Source organism: Hemicordylus capensis, chromosome 4, assembly GCF_027244095.1.
Source record: "Hemicordylus capensis ecotype Gifberg chromosome 4, rHemCap1.1.pri, whole genome shotgun sequence".
Classification (NCBI taxonomy): Eukaryota; Metazoa; Chordata; class Lepidosauria; order Squamata; family Cordylidae; genus Hemicordylus; species Hemicordylus capensis.
Genome location: NC_069660.1, coordinates 39,884,957 through 39,901,636, shown reverse-complemented (window position 1 = coordinate 39,901,636; position 16,680 = coordinate 39,884,957). Strand labels below are relative to the sequence as shown.

At 43.8% G+C, this 16,680-nt stretch overlaps 1 protein-coding gene across 2 annotated transcripts in view; it reads left to right on the top strand.

Annotated features, from left to right (window-relative positions):
* Positions 1 to 16,680, top strand: part of PPP1R16B (protein phosphatase 1 regulatory subunit 16B) — a 187,648-nt gene that overhangs the window by 34,144 nt on the left and 136,824 nt on the right. The window lies entirely within an intron of this gene.

The window sequence follows — 16,680 nt, the reverse complement described above, 5'->3', positions numbered from 1 at the left end:
TATGGTCTGACTCAGTACATGGGAGCTTCCTATGTTCCTATGACTGGACTTTTATGCAATCCCTTTTGTCCATTTTTGTATGGACTGAAAGCCCACACTTCTACCCAAAACTGATAAAGTCTCCAGCCTGAAACTAATCTGCTACTGCTAATCCATGGTTTCTACTGCTAATCCATGTAGACTACATTGTGCTAGATGGATCATGGTCTGACTCAGTATAAGGCAGCTTCCTATGTTGTACTTTGTGTTTGTGGATGGATTCCCATGTTTCTAGATCTGTGCTATAGCGCCAAACCAAAGGTACAAGAATTTTGTATACTGACATGCCTATAGCTGCTCCTGCCAAGAATGTAAACCTGGTGCCTGAGTCGTTTAGGAAAATGAAGCCGGTAGATCCCGTGGGAATGTGCAAAAGATTCAAAGAAGAGAGCTGCTTTTTATGGGGTTATATTGTTGCAGCAAAAAGTGAGGTGGAAATGCTGAATATATTTGCTGGATTAGACCCAAGGATTAGATTCTCTTTTCTCTAGTACAGTATCCTGTTTCCAACAGTGGTCAGTCAGATTGCTCTGGGAAATCCACAAACAGGATATGGAGGCAACAGACTCTACCCTACGTCATCCAGCTCCTTATGATATTATTTGATTGTCAACAGCAACAAACTGAGGCAGGGCCCATCTTTCTTATATCCATTTCCAAAAGAGTTGGTGGTACACATGCTGGTAACCTCTAGGCTGGATTACTGCAATGCACTCTATGTGGGGCTGCCTTTGTACGTAGACCAGAAACTATAGTTGGTTCAGAATGCGGCAGCCAGGTTGGTGTCTGGGAGAGAGACCATATTACTCCTGTGTCGAAAGAACTACACTGGCTGCCGATACATTTCCAGGCAATATACAAGGTGCTGCTTATTACCTATAATGCCCTAAACAGCTTGGGCCCTGGAGTATTTAAGAGAATGTCTTCTTCGCCAGGAGCCCCACTGCCTGTTAAGATTTTCTGGAGAGCTTCGTCTGCGGTTGCCACCAACTCGTCTAGCGGCTACTCAGGAACGGGCTTTCTCCGTTGCTGCCCCTGGACTTTGGAATGCATTCCCTGTGGAAACAAGACCCTCCCCATCTCTGGCAACTTTTTTAAAAAAGGCACTGAAGACACATTTATTCACCCAGGCTTTTAATTAGATTTATGGTTCAAAAAATTTTAATGTTGGGTTTTAATGTTAATGGTTTTAATGTTTAGAAGATTATAATTGTTTGATTTAGTTTTAATTTTAATTGTTCTGTTTTTGTTTGATGTAAACTGCCCTGAGCCATTTTCGGAAGGGTAGTATATAAACAAACAAATGTTTGTTCTGGGCACATGACTGGAGTACTTGCGGGTGAGAGGGAAGAACTGGAAGACTTGGGAGTAATACACAGATATGTCAGTTTCACAAAAATCGGAAGAAAAAAAACTTAAGCGGGCAACTGCCCCCCACAACTGCCCCAGAGTAATGCAATAAAGAAGAATGTTTGTGGACCCAGAGGGCACTTAACAGATTGCCAGTTGATTGGGGCTAATGAACCTCAGCGGTGAGGGGTGCGGAAGGAGTTCTTGAACAAAAATAGTAGGACATTTCTCAGCTTGAAGAATAGTCGCTCAGTATGGTCATAACCACCTCCTGCTTATGAGGGAGAAAGGTGTCTAAAACTCTTTAGTTTCCTCAGGAGCCTATCACACTTGTGTGTTTCTGTGAGGAAAGGAGTTTGACACATTTAAGCTCCTGGTTTGCGGGGTTAACATAACATAAAAACAACTGTATGTATGTGAACTCTCATGAGAATTGTTGGGGAAAGTTGAACACTTGAAATGTGTTGAACTGCTGACGACTATACATGTGTGCGCACACTCGCACAATAAAATCACATTTGCCTTTTTCCCCACAAACCAGGGATATACCACAACATTTTCTTGCGGGCCTGTACTTTATGGTTGCCAATTGGGGACTTTTATAGAGGACATGCAACTATTTTGGGAACCAAGCAACTTTCCCCCCCATTTGTTGTGGTGCCTGAAGTTCGGGGGGGCAGCTGGAACACTGCTTCCTCTGTCTCTGGCAGATTTTAAAAGGGCTGTTAAGACACCTTTATTCATCCAGGCTTTTAATTAGCTCTAGAGAATCTCTCATTGTTTTGAATTGTTTTAAATGTTTTACCTTTGATCTTTAATCTGTGTTGTGTTGTAAATGGCCCAGAGTCGTGAGTTTGGGGCAGTATACAAATATGCTGAAATAAAAATTTTGTTGGCTCAGAACATTTTGCTCTCACGAGCAGCTTCTTTTCCTCTGTCTCCTTCCCCTGCTAGCATCCTACTGAGTGACGATCCATCCATTGGGGAAGCCAGAGGGGAGGTTCTGATTCATGAGCAGGTTGCAGAGCCACATGATGCAGAAGTAAGGATAGGTGGGCCTCGCAGTTGCAACTTGCTTCCTTCGTGTGGTAGCAGTGAGACATTAGCTGCTAACTAAATAACTTTGCTCAGCGGTTACCCCTAAAGGTAAAGTGTGCTGTTGAGTCGGTTTTGACTCCTGGTGCCCACAGAGCCCTGTGGTTGTCTTTGGTAGAATACAGGAGGGGTTTACCGTTGCCATCTCCCATGCAGTATGAGATGATGCCTTTCAGCATCTTCCCTTATCGCTGCTGCCTGATATAGGTACCAGCGGGGATTCAAACCAGCAACCTCTGGCTTGCTAATCAAGTCATTTCCCCGCTGCACTATTAGGTGGCTTTTTAAAGTGGCAAATCTCCTCTACTTAGCATGGGGAGACCAACTGGCCCTATCCAACCACAGCATAGCATCTCTTCAGTGGCTGATGCTGGTGTTAGCTTTTGTTTCTTTTTGGATTGTGAGCCCTTTGGGGACAGGGGAGCAACTTATTATTTTTCTTTCTATGAAAACCACTGAGAAAACCTCTGTTGCAAGGCGGTCTATAAATGTTTGTATTCGTAGAAAACAGCAAGCGAGTGCGAGGCTGTGCCTATGCCGCTGTGCCAAGAGGCTGGCTCGGTAGCTAGCTGACTGCCCTGCCTAGAGCCAAGAGGGTTAGTTCTTGGCCTGGTTGGGGCGAGCAGGCTAGGTAATGTGTGGGTGGGAGGACAGAGGACTGTGGGTAAACCTAAAGTGCCGTTGAGTCGGTTTCAACTTCTGGCGCCCACAGAGCCCTGTGGTTGTCTTTGGTAGAATACAGGAGGGGTTTACCATTGCCTCCTCCCGCGCAGTATGAGATGATGCCTTTCAGCATCTTCCTATATCGCTGCTGCCCGATATAGGTGTTTCCCATAGTCTGAGAAACGTGCCAGCGAGGATTCGAACCGACATTCTCTGGCTTGATAATCAAGTCATTTCCCCGCTGTGCCATTAGGTGGTAAACCTGACCAGGAGATTAATTTACGATTAACAACCTTGAGAACCTAAATAGCAGACTGAACAGACATAATGTTCACCAGATCATCAGCTTCACAATGGTGAGTTGTATTTATTCTCAAATAATCCAATTTTTTAATCAAAATATGCATATATAATACCACCAAAATAAGCACACATAATACCAAGAGACATATACAAAGTGGAGACTTTTGTGTGTGAAAAGTGTCCTCTATTTCCACTTTTTTGACAATGGATATCTACTTCTTTTGCCATCTGGACCTGGCAACCCTACTGTGCTTATAATGGTCTATTAATATTTTCTGCTGAAATGTGTTTGGCAAAGTTTAAAACATTTTCCTCCCTAATATTTCTTCCCTGGTGCTGTGGAAAGATTTGGATAGAAGGGAAGTCTATTTGGTATTGTAGAAACATAGGCAAGAAAATCAAAGTGATAATTTTGTTTACTATGTGATAGTTTTAGTATCTGGAAGAATAATGGTAAAGAAACTTAATTTAACTGCATTGAGACAACAGCTTGAGTTTAAGATTAACTGTGCTTGCAAGTCACCTATCACTCACATAAATGAACATTTAAGCTTTTACTTTGTGGAAAGCATTCCTGTGTAGGAAGAAGCATGAGGCCTTCTGTGGGTCATTATCTTTCTATGATGATATTACGTTCCTTTGGTTTCCTGCTTGCCTAAATGGTAAGAAGTTCCAGGGGTTTGTAGAATGCCTTGGCATCTGATTTCCTTTTGGAAGGAGAATCACTACAGAGACTTATGGTGTGTCATAATATTTGGTTGGTTTATGGCACCAGGCCTGCTCAACTTGGGCCCCCCAGCTGGTTTTGGACTACAACTCCCATAATCTCCAGCCACAGTGACCAATAGCCAGGGATTATGGGAGCTGTAGGCCAACATCTGCCAGAGGGCCAAAGTTGAGCAGGCCTGGTTTATGCAAATGTACAGGTTGAGTATTGGATGAAGTTGAAAGAAGCATAGGAAGCTGTCTTATAATGAATCATCTAGCTCAGTATTGTCTACACTCGCACTGACAGGCAGAAGCTCTTCAGGCAAGTGTCTTTTCCATCCTTACCTGGAAATGCCAGGGGTTGAACCTGGGACCTTCTGCATGCAAAGTAGATGCTCTACGACTGAGCTGTGGCCCATCCTCAAAGATAGCAGATCATTCTTAGAAATTGTCAACAGATTGCATCAGTTCTCCAGAGAGTGACCTAAAATTTTGCATCTTCTGCCAAGTCACTTCCATTCCAGCCTAAAATATCTGGTTTCTGTTGCATAGCTGCTCGCCTGTTCTTTCCACACCAGCTTAACACAGGTATCCCTTTGCAGGAGAGCAAGGAAGGGGAGCAGAGTGATATCACCTTCAGCTGCTCCTTTCAGGTGGCACCTATGTGCTTGTTGCCAGATCCATCAATTTGTCACTAATTCAGAATAGCCAGAACCAGGAGCAGCCAGGGGAAGCATCCTCTGGGCCTCTTGACCCATCAACCAGTGATGAGCTCACAAAAGAACAGCCAGGCACTTAATGACCTACCATTTTCATAACGATAAGAACAGGCCTGCTGGATCAGGTGCACAGGCAGTCATTCTGTTGCCCGCAGTAGCCAGTTATCTGCACGGGAAGGCAATAACCCTGCCTCTTGGTTTCTCTCTCCATCTTCTGTTATTCAGAGGCATATTAGCTCCAGCAAATGCATTGGGCTGTTGTGGCTAGTTTATCATATTTTGCTGTGCTTTGCAACAATTGGCCATAACTTCCCAGTGCATGTACATGCAACAAAGAATGTGCAACTTACTGTCACATATGATGGGTGACAAATCAAGGTAGAGCTGTTCTTGAACAGAGACTGTTATTTATTTATTTATTTATTGGATTTATATAATGCCCTTCCGATACAGCTCAGGGCGGTTCACAGCATGATAAAAACAATTAAAACAAATTAACAATTAAAAGCTATTTAAACACAATAAAACCAATAAAACAGCTAAAAGCCCTGAAAATCAGGGCAACAATTTAAAACAATTTAAAACAGTTAATTATTTAAAACCCTGGAAGGCCAGGACAAATAAGTGGGTTTTAAGGGCTCTCCTGAAGGACGGCAATGATCTCAAATTACGAATTTCTGCCGGGAGTGCATACCACAGCCCAGGAGCAGCTACAGAGAAGGAGCAGCTACAGAGAAGGCCCGCCTCTGCGTTGCCACCAGATGAACCGGTGGCAACTGGAGATGGACCTCCTCAGATGATCTTAAGATGCGGTAGGGATCATGTAAAAGAAGGCTCTCTCTTAGATAACTCGGACCTAAGCCATTCAGGGCTTTAAAGGTAACAACCAGCACTTTGTATTTTGTCCGGAAACATATGGTTAGCCAGTGTAGCTGTTTCAAAACAGGCATAATACTTGTATTTTATTGATTTTAAATTTGGTTTGTTTTTATATTTTTTAGCTTAATATTTTTATTGTCTTTTTATTGTATGTTTTAACTTTTGTAAACCTCCTTGGGGTTGTCTTTTAACGAAAGGCGGTATATAAATGCAGCAATAAAATAAATAAATAATATGGTCTTTCCGGGTTGCCCCAGAGACCAACCTGGCTGCCACATTCTGAACTAACTGAAGTTTCCGGACTACATACAAAGGCAGCCCCAAAGTCAGCCCAAAGGCAGACTGTTCTATTCAAAACAGAGGCAGAGCTGCTTCATGTGCAGATGACTGACTACTGCTGGCAACAGAATGATGAACTAGATGGACCTGATCCAGCAGGCCTCTTATTCTGTCCCCCCTAGCCATTCTGATACAACGTTCCTCCTCCCTGACAATGTGAGAAGTGACCTCCACGGCTGATCTTTTCATTGTGCTTCAGATGCATCAGTAAGCTTGCTTACTTGGGTATTAAGCTCAGGTCCTTCATTGTCCACTCTATTCTTGCGTATCTTCAAACCATATTTATTTCCTGCCTTATGGGTAGATGTTGCTGTTGTATACCGGATTGCTTATCTGCCAAGTTGACCTGTTTGAAGGAATGCATCTTGACTGACTTACATGAAAATGAAGTCTTGCAAGAGTGCACTGAATTATGAAATTCTTCAGTGACATAATAGCTGGCTTGGAGAATACCTGAAAGGGCAAAACTGATTTGAATATGTGCATTTAAGAGATGAGGAATAAATGAAGACACTTCTGGATATAATTTAGAAACTGTTACAGACAAGGATCCATTCTAGGCTGTAAATTCACATTTTTCTTCTCTTTGTAACTCTTTAAATTATTAATAGTAAAAAGTATGAAATCCTGGCACTTTGGAGGAAGGGAGTTGTGTGAGAATTGAAATATATATCTCAATATAAATATATCTCTCCAACATCTGCAAGTGTAAAATATGTGTTCTTCACTTTAAGGTCATATATCTTATTATTTTAAAAGTTCCTTACCTGCTTCTCCCCAATGGTGATGAATAACAATATATAGAAGCTTGCAAGCTATTATTTGTAGGGGTGTGTCACCCCACCCCAAGCCCCTGGAAGCAGCTTTGCACATCTGGTTTGCTCCCTGGCATCCTATGAATTTCTTTTTCATTTAATTTGAAACAAATGTACCAGTTTTCTCCCAGCAAACATAAGTATTATTGATCTAGCTGACTGCTTTTCATATTTAAGGTACAGAATGAACAATGCATTTGAACCTTTCTGCTCCCAAGCTAGGAGGGTGTGTGTGTGTGTGTGTGTGTGTGTGTGTGTTTGTTTGTTTGTTTGTTTGTGTGTTTGTGATGTCTGGCATGTGTTTCTGTTTAAAGGGAAGAGAGCTGGTCTTGTGGTAGCAAGCCTGAATTGTCCCCTTTGCTAAGCTGCAAATTGTCCACCTGGTTTTCATTTGAATGGGAGGCTACATGTGAGCGCTGTAAGATATTCCCCTTAGGGGATGGGGCTGTTCTGGGAATAGCACCTGTATGCTTGCATGCAGAAGGTTCCAAGTTCCTTCCATGGCATCTTCAGGATAGGGCTGAGAGAGATTCCTTCCTGCAACCTTGGAGAAGCTGCTGCCAGTCTTTGTAGACAATACTGAGCCAGATGGATCAATGGTCTGACTTGGTTTAAGGCAGCTTCCTGTGTTCCTATGTAAATTGCTTTGAGTACTTTTGTTGAAAGGGGGTATATAAGTGTGTGTGTGTGTGTGTGTGTGTGTGTGTGTGTGTGTGTGTGTGCGTGAGGGGGAGAGGGAGAACTGTGGGGTCTTTGATTATAGTAATTGGTTTTTATGTCATTAGATCTCACTGATGAGTCATTGGTAGACTTCTGTGACACTGGCACAACCCCAATAACGACAGTGCTCATTACTATAATAGTTGTGCTCAAAGGAGAGGAACTTGCATTTTCCAATAACAACTCATTAGATGCTTAGTGCAGAAGAAGTGAAATGTCCTAGAAGAGTCTTCCTAGGTGACAGAACATCAGTTGGATTACATGGAACGTGTGTGTGTGTGTGTGTGTGTGTGCACATGCGTGCGCGTGCTATTTAGATACCTACCTACACACACACACACACACACACACACACACACACACACACACAGAGAGAGAGAGAGATATCCCATCTCTCACATGGGCTCCTAGTAGTTTTCTTTCCAACAGACCACTCAGGTCCACAGCTGCCCAGCTGTTGCTCCTAGACCATTCAGCAGGTCCCACACTGATTGAACCCATTCTGATAATGTCTACATTTCCCACAGCACTGCATTCCCTACAATAAACAACTTCTACAAGTTTCTTTCTTGTCTTTGGGAGACTGGAAGAGGTTGCCCCCCCCCCACTGCAGTTCCCTTTGATTTAGGGGAGGTCACCTGAAAAGCCCCTGCTTGAGTCTTCTGATCAGTCTTCTGTACTTGGTGGAGAATGTCTTAAGGCGCATCTCGTAAATCAGTGCATGGCCTTTGGTCAACTTGCTTTGCACTTGTGCTCTGCCAAACACGGCTTTCTTCTTAATTATAAATCACTGCTGCCAAAGTGTGTTGGGAGCTATAGAACTGAAAGACACATTATTAATGTAAGAAATTTCCTATTAGTAATGGTTCTGCAGTTTTGCTTGCAGCTAACTGGCAGCACCCCAGTGCCTTTCATCATTCCATAAGGCAACTATAGAAAAGCATCCTCTAGATGTGCACACATCATGCCCATAAAGGATATGGGACCAGGAATACTATGCAACTGGAGAGCCTGGTTTCCAGCTAAAGGCAGGTGATGTCATACCATCTTAAGGCAGATGATGTCATGGCATTATCTCATTCTCGCAGCCAACTCGGAAAAGGGGCATTTTGCCAAGACAACTTGCCTTCTGTGCTATAACAGAATATTCCAAATTCTGCAAATTTAGACCCATATACTTTGTGACTCTGAAATGCTGTCTGTGACCTGGCTAAATATTGCAAATGAAATCTGCATACACCTTTGTTGTGTTTATCAGAACATATTCTGCATCTGCTACTCATGGGAGGGTCAGTGAGCTTTGCATGGCACCTGGTCGGCAGCTACCTTCAGGCTGTGTGGAAGCGCCTAGTTCTGATGAGTGACGGGAATGTCTTCCGCTTAACATTATAGTGGCACTAGAGCCCGACCAGCATTGGTGCACACATAATGAAAGGGTTGTGTGGGATGGGGTGCTTGTAAGAGGGGAAGCCTCATTGCGTGGGTGGGGGAAGCCTGATAGTTCCTGTCCTAATTGCAGGTGCTTCCTTTTGATCCATATAACTCAAGAGAGCGCTGAAACGGATCACAAACCGTTTCTAGTCCAGTCAATTTAACAACCAAGGAAAGCAATGGGGGGAGGATTGCTTCTTTGTGGGGGGAGAGGTTTTTGCTACACAAAAATAGCAGAGGGGAAAAGTGTTAACACCTCACTACTACCACCAGGCACCCCACTCCTGGCCCGGATTGGGGGCCCTGTGGCTGATTTTTAAAGATAAAAGACCACTTCCAGTCCACTTCTGTATTGAGTCCTGCTTCTAAGAATGAGTTTAATGTCATTTTAGATCCCTCAGTGTTGAGCAATTATAGGCCAGTTTCCAATCTCCCATGGCTGGACAAGGTAATTGAGAGTTTGGTGGCCTCTCAGCTCCAGGTGGTCTTGGAGGAAACTGATTATCTAGACCCATTTCAAACTGGTTTTCGGGCGGGCTGTGGGGTGGAGACTGCCTTGGCCAGCCTGATGGATGATCTCCAGTTGGCAATGGACAGAGGAAGTGTGACTCTGTTGGTCTTCTTGGATCTCTCGGCGGCTTTCGATACTATCGACCATAGTATCCTTCTGGAACATCTGAGGGGGTTGGGGGTGTGAGGCACTGTTTTACAGTGGTTCCGCTCCTACCTCTCGGACAGATTCCAGATGGTGTCGATTGGAGATTGTTGTTCTTCAAAATCTGAGCTTAAGTATGGTGTTCCTCAAGGCTCCATACTCTCTCCAATGCTTTTTAACATCTACATGAAACCACTGGGAGAGATCATACGGGGATTTGGAGCTGGGTGTTACCAGTATGCTGATGACACCCACATCTACTTCTCCATGTCAACTTCTTCAGAAGTTGGCATATCCTCCCTAAATGCCTTCCTGGAAGCAGTAATGGGCTGGATGAGGGAGAATAAACTGAAGCTGAATCCAGATAAGACGGAGGTACTTATTGTGCGGGTTCAGAACTCTAGAGACGAGTTTGATCTGCCTGTTCTAGACAGGGTCACACTTCCCCAAAAGGAACAGGTTCGCAGTCTGGGAGTACTTCTGGATCAACGTCTCTCCTTGGTTTCTCAGGTTGAGGTGGTGGCCAGGGGTGCTTTCTATCAGCTCCAGCTGATACGCCAGCTGCACCCGTTTCTCGAGATCAATGACCTCAAAACAGTGGTACATTTGTTGGTAACCTCCAGACTGGACTTCTGTAATGCGCTCTACGTGGGGCTGCCTTTGTACGTAGTCGGAAACTTCAGTTGGTTCAGAATGCGGCAGCCAGGTTGGTCTCTGGGTCATCTCGGAGAGACCACATTACTCTTGATGGAGCTACACTGGCTGCCAATAGGTTTCTGGGCAAAATACAAAGTGCTAGTCATAACTTATAAAGCCCTAAACGGCTTAGGCCCTGGGTATTTAAGAGAGTGTCTTCTTCGCTATGAGCCCCACCGGCCGCTGAGGTCACTTGAGGAGGTCCGTCTCCAGTTGCCACCAACTCATTTGGTGGCTACACAGAGACGGGCCTTCTCGGCTGCTGCCCCGAGATTGTGGAATGCGCTCCCTGCTGAGATACGATCCTCCCCATCTCTGGCAATTTTCAGAAAACACCTGAAAACACATTTCTTCAACCAGGCTTTCTCAGCTTTTTAAAACTTGTTTTTAAATTGTTTTGATTATTTAATTGTTGTTTTATGATGTTTTTAATTGTTAATCATTGTTTTATGTTTTATAACTTTTGTTTAATTATTAATTGATTTTAATGGTGTTTTAATGTAAACCGCCCTGAGCCTTTTGGAATGGCGGTATAAAAGTTTTAATAATAAAGAAATAAATAATAAATGTGTAGCTTGCCCTTGAAGGAGTGTGTTTAAGCTGCTGCTGCTGCTTCTTCTTGTTATTGTTATTGTTATTACATTTATATCCTGCTGTTCCTCCAAGGAGCCCAGAGCGGTGTACTACATACTTTAGTTTCTCTTTCACAACAACCCTGTGAAGTAGATTAGGCTGAGAGAGAAGTGACTGGCCCAGAGTCACCCAGCTAGTCTCATGGCTGAATGGGGATTTGAACTCGGGTCTCCCCGGTCCTAGTCCAGCACTCTAGCCACTACACCACGCTGGCTCCAAAACCATTTCAGGCCTGGGGTCTGGAGAGTTTCTTGTCCAATACAGGCACTATCTGTCTAATAGGTGCCCCAAACAATCACTAACGTTAGTATTGCTGCCGTATATTGTTATGCTGTTGGCAGAGAATTCAGGTCTTCTGGGATACAGTTTGAAGTTCCAATTTAACCACTGATCACAGTAGGGCGACAACATTTGAGCATGAGTCCTTCAGGCTTCCTCCGGCTTTTGGGACAGCTAAGCATCTTTACATGGCCCAGCATTTCACTAGATATTGCCACATGCTTTGAAGCTAATGTTCACTACCTCAAGAGCTAGACACTTAAAAAAAAAAGTTATTACATTCTCTACTTGACGCCAAGTTATTTCAGTTTTCCTGGAGTGTTCAAGAAAGATTTAGAACTGATGCAAAGAAGCAGAAAAGGCATTTGGTACAATCCTACCTTTAACCCCCAAATGACTGTGTACTTTGATGAATTATTTGCCTTGCAGAAATTTATTGGATTTATTGAAACCCCCCACCCTAACACATGTGACTTTTGCTAACTTCTTGTGATTAGTCTGTTCAGTCATGCCTTATCAGCACCTGAATTGCAGGAACTGTCTTTAGCTCTCATGCCATTTGTGTGCCTTTAGGAATAGTAAAGTAGTGTGCCGTCAAGTCGATTTTGACTTCTGATGCCCACAGAGCCCTGTGGTTTTCTTTGGTAGAATACAGGAGGGGTTTACCATTGCCGCCTCCTGCGCACTATGAGATGATACCTTTCAGCATCTTCCTATACCGCTGCTGTCTGATATACAGTACCAGTGGGGATTCGAACCAGCAACCTTCTGCTTCTTAGTCAAGCATTTCCCCACTGCGCCACTGAAGGTGACTGCCTTTAAGAATACCTGGTCCTATAAAGTGCAGTTTCACTCCATGGCCCCTAGCTTCACCCTTTTTGAACCTGCTATAGTGAGGGAGTACAATATCCTTATTACCTATGTAGCACCAGGAAGATGGAGAGAGAAAAGCACATGTATAAAATGAGCTTGGATGTGTTCCTGTTTAGGTTATTCTATCTTGGTTTGATAACACAACAAAAGACCCATTCACACGTTATGTTCACCACTTGTACAACAAATGTCCAGCGTACCCAGGTACAGATCTGTACTTCATTCACATGTCATTCACATGTTATGTTGAACGCAGGTACAGCAGTACACGTCCTATCTTTACCATGAATTTGAAGGGCCTGTATCCAGGCTCACTTTTAAAATGAACCCAGGTACAGTAATTTACCTGGGTTCATTTTAAAAGTGAGCCTGGATACAGGCCCTTCAAATACAATGACTCGAGGGCCCAATGTTACTTTACAGTAATTTACACAAAAAATGTACGAGTGTACAGATATCTGTACAGCGTAACGTCTGAATCGGGCTGAAAAGATTAATGCATTTACTGCTAGATAATGTGCATTGTTAAGACAGATATGTACCAATTGCAGAGCGGTGGTGGTTTTCATCTTTCATGTGAAAAATAACATCTGTGAAATAAAGAAACAAATATTGATGGTCATAGTGAATGACTATGGCAAGTTTGCAGTAATAATAAACCGCAGGTATAGGAATCACATCTTTCTGACACACTAGCATCCTGTGTGCATGCAATATTTGAAGGACCCAAGAGTGGGCGACGAGAGTTTTGGGCTGTGATGTGTGGGAGATCATTGAAGTGGGAGGGCTGTGTGGGTGGTGTCTTGAGAAGGCCAACTTGGAGTGTTGCTTACAGAACCCTTTGGGAACTGAGCTTCTTGGCCCCTCACTGAGCTTCTGCAGTACTTGCAGAGTGGTGGCACTGATGTGGGAAGGGCGAGTCATGCCAAGTATCTATCTGCATACATTATGCAGAGGTGGGCGAAAAATAGCTGTGTGACACAGTATGCAGGCTTGCTGCTCTGGCTTGGCTAGAGGAGTTTCTGCTGTGTGTTGTTTGTTTGGACTCCCTTGGAGGAGAGATGGGAAGAGCTGTTTTGCTGGGAGAGTGCTTTCCTGTGAGGAGGCTTAAACGGGCTCCACCAAACTGGCTCTAACATGACAGGGTTTCAACATAATATGGAAAGGCAAGAGCTATGGTGAATTTCTTCCTCTCTCTCCCCCTACCAAGTATATAGATTGGCTGCTGCTAAGCTGATATATAAGCTGGTTCCTGAAGACAGCAAGGTCAGACAACTGCCAGGTCTCTGAGGCCAGTAAGGGCTCGATGTGGAGGCCTAAGTCTTAGCTAGGCTTGTTTATTGCTCTCTTTTGGAATAAATGGGATGCATAGCTGTATAAATCTCTAAAATAGTATTGTGTGTGCCGTGTGACTTGGCTTGCTGGCGAGAGCCATCTGGGCAGAGGGCTTGAGGGTTCTTTTGTCCAGCGCCCCAACAAAGTCCTGTACAGAGGGAGCCATGCTGGGTGTGCTGTCCGGGAAGCCATGCACAGTTACTCCTTTTCCTTGTTGGCAATGGCTTGATTCATGCCATCCTGGAGCAGTGTGGTAGTCTTTCCTTATATTTAGGGTTGCCATATTCTGGCTTTCCAAATCCGGGTGCCTAATTTGCATGTTATGTAAATTAGCTTGAAAATAATATTTGAGCAGAATACTGACTGCATGTTTTGCTCCATAACTCCGCTTCTACAAGGGCTAGAGCTTGCTTGCTATTTTTATTTTATTTTATTTTATTTTATTTTATTTTTTATTTTAATGAAATCTGAAATCTGGGTGGGCTAAGCAATCTGGGTGAGATGCTTAAAATCCAGGTGAAACCTAGAATTCTGGGGGGCATGGGAACTCTACTTACATTTGACTCCAAAGCTGTTGGCTTGGATGAAGAAACTGGACTGGGTGGGTTGATCATAGAGGGTGAGAAGCAGCCATGTCCATGTGCTGGACTCTGGAAAGTAGGGATGTGCTCGAAGTGTTTTGGCACTTCTATTTCCAGGTGCCGAAACACTTGGAGCTGCCCCAGTAGAATCGCATGATCAGTCTCGTTGCTGTTTTCATTCAAACATTACCGCGGTGGCTTGAGATTGAGCCACAGGGTGGTGGCAGCCATGCCATTCTGGTTACAGATAAATTGGACTGGAACGGTTTCCAGAAATAAAAACCCAAACCTGGTAGCAGCCTTTGGCTTCCTTTAGGAATGTGGGTGGGTCATGTCTTCCCACCCCTCAAAGGTAAAAAAGAACTTTTATTTGAATTATCACATATTAAAGTGATCACACAAGCGTGCCTTTAGTTTGAAGGTTAGATGGGAGTGGGACCTTTTAGATCTTTTTTTTTTTTTTAATCCATTGACAGCCAAAAGGAAGCTCAAAACAGGTGTTAACAGCATTTGGACACTTGCCCTTGGAATTTGGCGTGGGTTGCTAAAGGCATGCCAATTACTTAGTCCAGGGATTACAGGGAGTATGATTTCCATTGCCTAAGGCAGGAGAAACTGGTTCCAAAACACCTGCTTGTAGGTATTGCATACCATTTTACAAAAGATTCTGGCACTGAATGGAAAAGCTGTGTGCTAGCCAGCCTCTTGCTGGTACTCAGCACAGTGAACAACCTTGAAAGAGGTGCACAGGTCCTTTTGGTTTTTCCCAACAATGAAACTGACATGTATTAATATATATATGAATGAAGTAGGAAGATCGGAAGCAGCCTTATACCGAGTCAGATCACTGATCCAGCTAGCTCAGTATTGTCCACAATGACTGGCAGCACCTCTCCATGGTTTCAGGCAGGAGTCTTTCCCAGCCCTACCTGGAGATGCCAGTGAGTGAAGCTGGGACCTCTGATGCTCTTCTGCTGAGCTATGGCCCCATCCCCTAAGGGAAATATCTTACAGTGCTCACATGTAGTCACCCATCCAAATGCCAACCAGGGCAGATGCTGCTTAGCAAAGGGGACCATTCATGCTTGTTACCACAAGACAAGACCTGCTCTCTTCCCCATTCACACACATCACATTTTTCTTAATGTTCTGAAAGGATGGCTTATTGATTAATTATCTTTTATATTCCACCTTCCATCCATCAGGGCACTCCAGGGGGTGTTCATGTTCCCAGGTGGTCTCCCATCCAGCCACTTACCAGATTGAGGTTTTACTTAGTTTGGGCAAGGTCCATGCATTTTTACATCCTTATCTGGGTGCTTCTTATAGAGCTAAAAGCGTGAATTGATTTCACGTGTGCATGTATGCATTACAACAATTGCTTAATTGCATGTTAAAACATGGACTTTCATCGTACTCTGAATTGGAGCTGCCTCTTCTGAACAGGTTTTTTAGTCCTGATGGCATTGCTATAAGAACATTTTGGGCATTCTGGCATTATGATTTTTGGAAAGATGATTTCCTGAACCCTAAATTATTTCATAAATCATAGACATCTGATCATCTTCAGTAGTTAGTTAGACACAAATAACATTTGTAGCACTGTAATAAATGGGATGGGGGAGGGAATGGTTCAGAGCATGCTGGCAACTTGAGATCTGTGCTTGCCTTTTGCCTCCTTCCCACCGCGGTCTCCACCAACCAGATTTTTTTTTTTTGGACAGCTAGTTCCCCCCCACCCCCAGCTGTCCAGAGCCATATGAAATGCTTGCTGTTAAGCTTGATTACCTGCTCATATCCAGGATCAGAGCCGTAATTTGCTTAGAGGCTGCTGCTGATTATTTAACTATTATGATGGCAGGCAGTAAGGACAACTGCTCCATATGTAATCTAGATAGTGGCCTAATGTAGTTATGTTAAAACAATGTGGTTACATAATTGAACGTTTATATTCTTTTCAGGTTAAGGGCACTTGGATCTGTTTTCAAGGTTGTAGATGAAAGCTGCACAACTTCAGCCCTTCTGCAGATGTTGGACTAAAGTTCCCATCATCCTTGACTGCTGGCCACTGTGACTAGGGATGATGGGAGTTGTAGTGTAACAGCTGGAGGGCTGAAGTCATGGAGCCCTGTTGCAGATGAAGGGCCGTAGGCCTGACTGAGTAGCTGCCCTTGATATTTTATCAATATTAAAGGTACACAAGCATGCTGCTGCTGAGTTGTATCAGCTTATGCCCATCACCACCCTAATATACCTAATATATATATAAACTCCGAGAACATTTCAGGGTGAAGGTGAGACATTAGGAACATAGGAAGCTGCCATATACTGAGTCAGACCATTGGTCTATCTAGCTCAGTATTGTCTAGTCTACACAGACTGGCAGCGACTTTTCCAATATTGTAGACAGGCATCTCTCTCAGCCCTATCTCAGAGGAGCCAGAGAGGGAACTTGGAACCTTCTGCTCTTCCCAGAGCGGCTCCATCCCCTGAGGGGAAGATCTCATAGTGATCACACTTCTAGTCTTCCTTTCATATGCAACCAAGGCAGACCTTGCTTAGCTAAG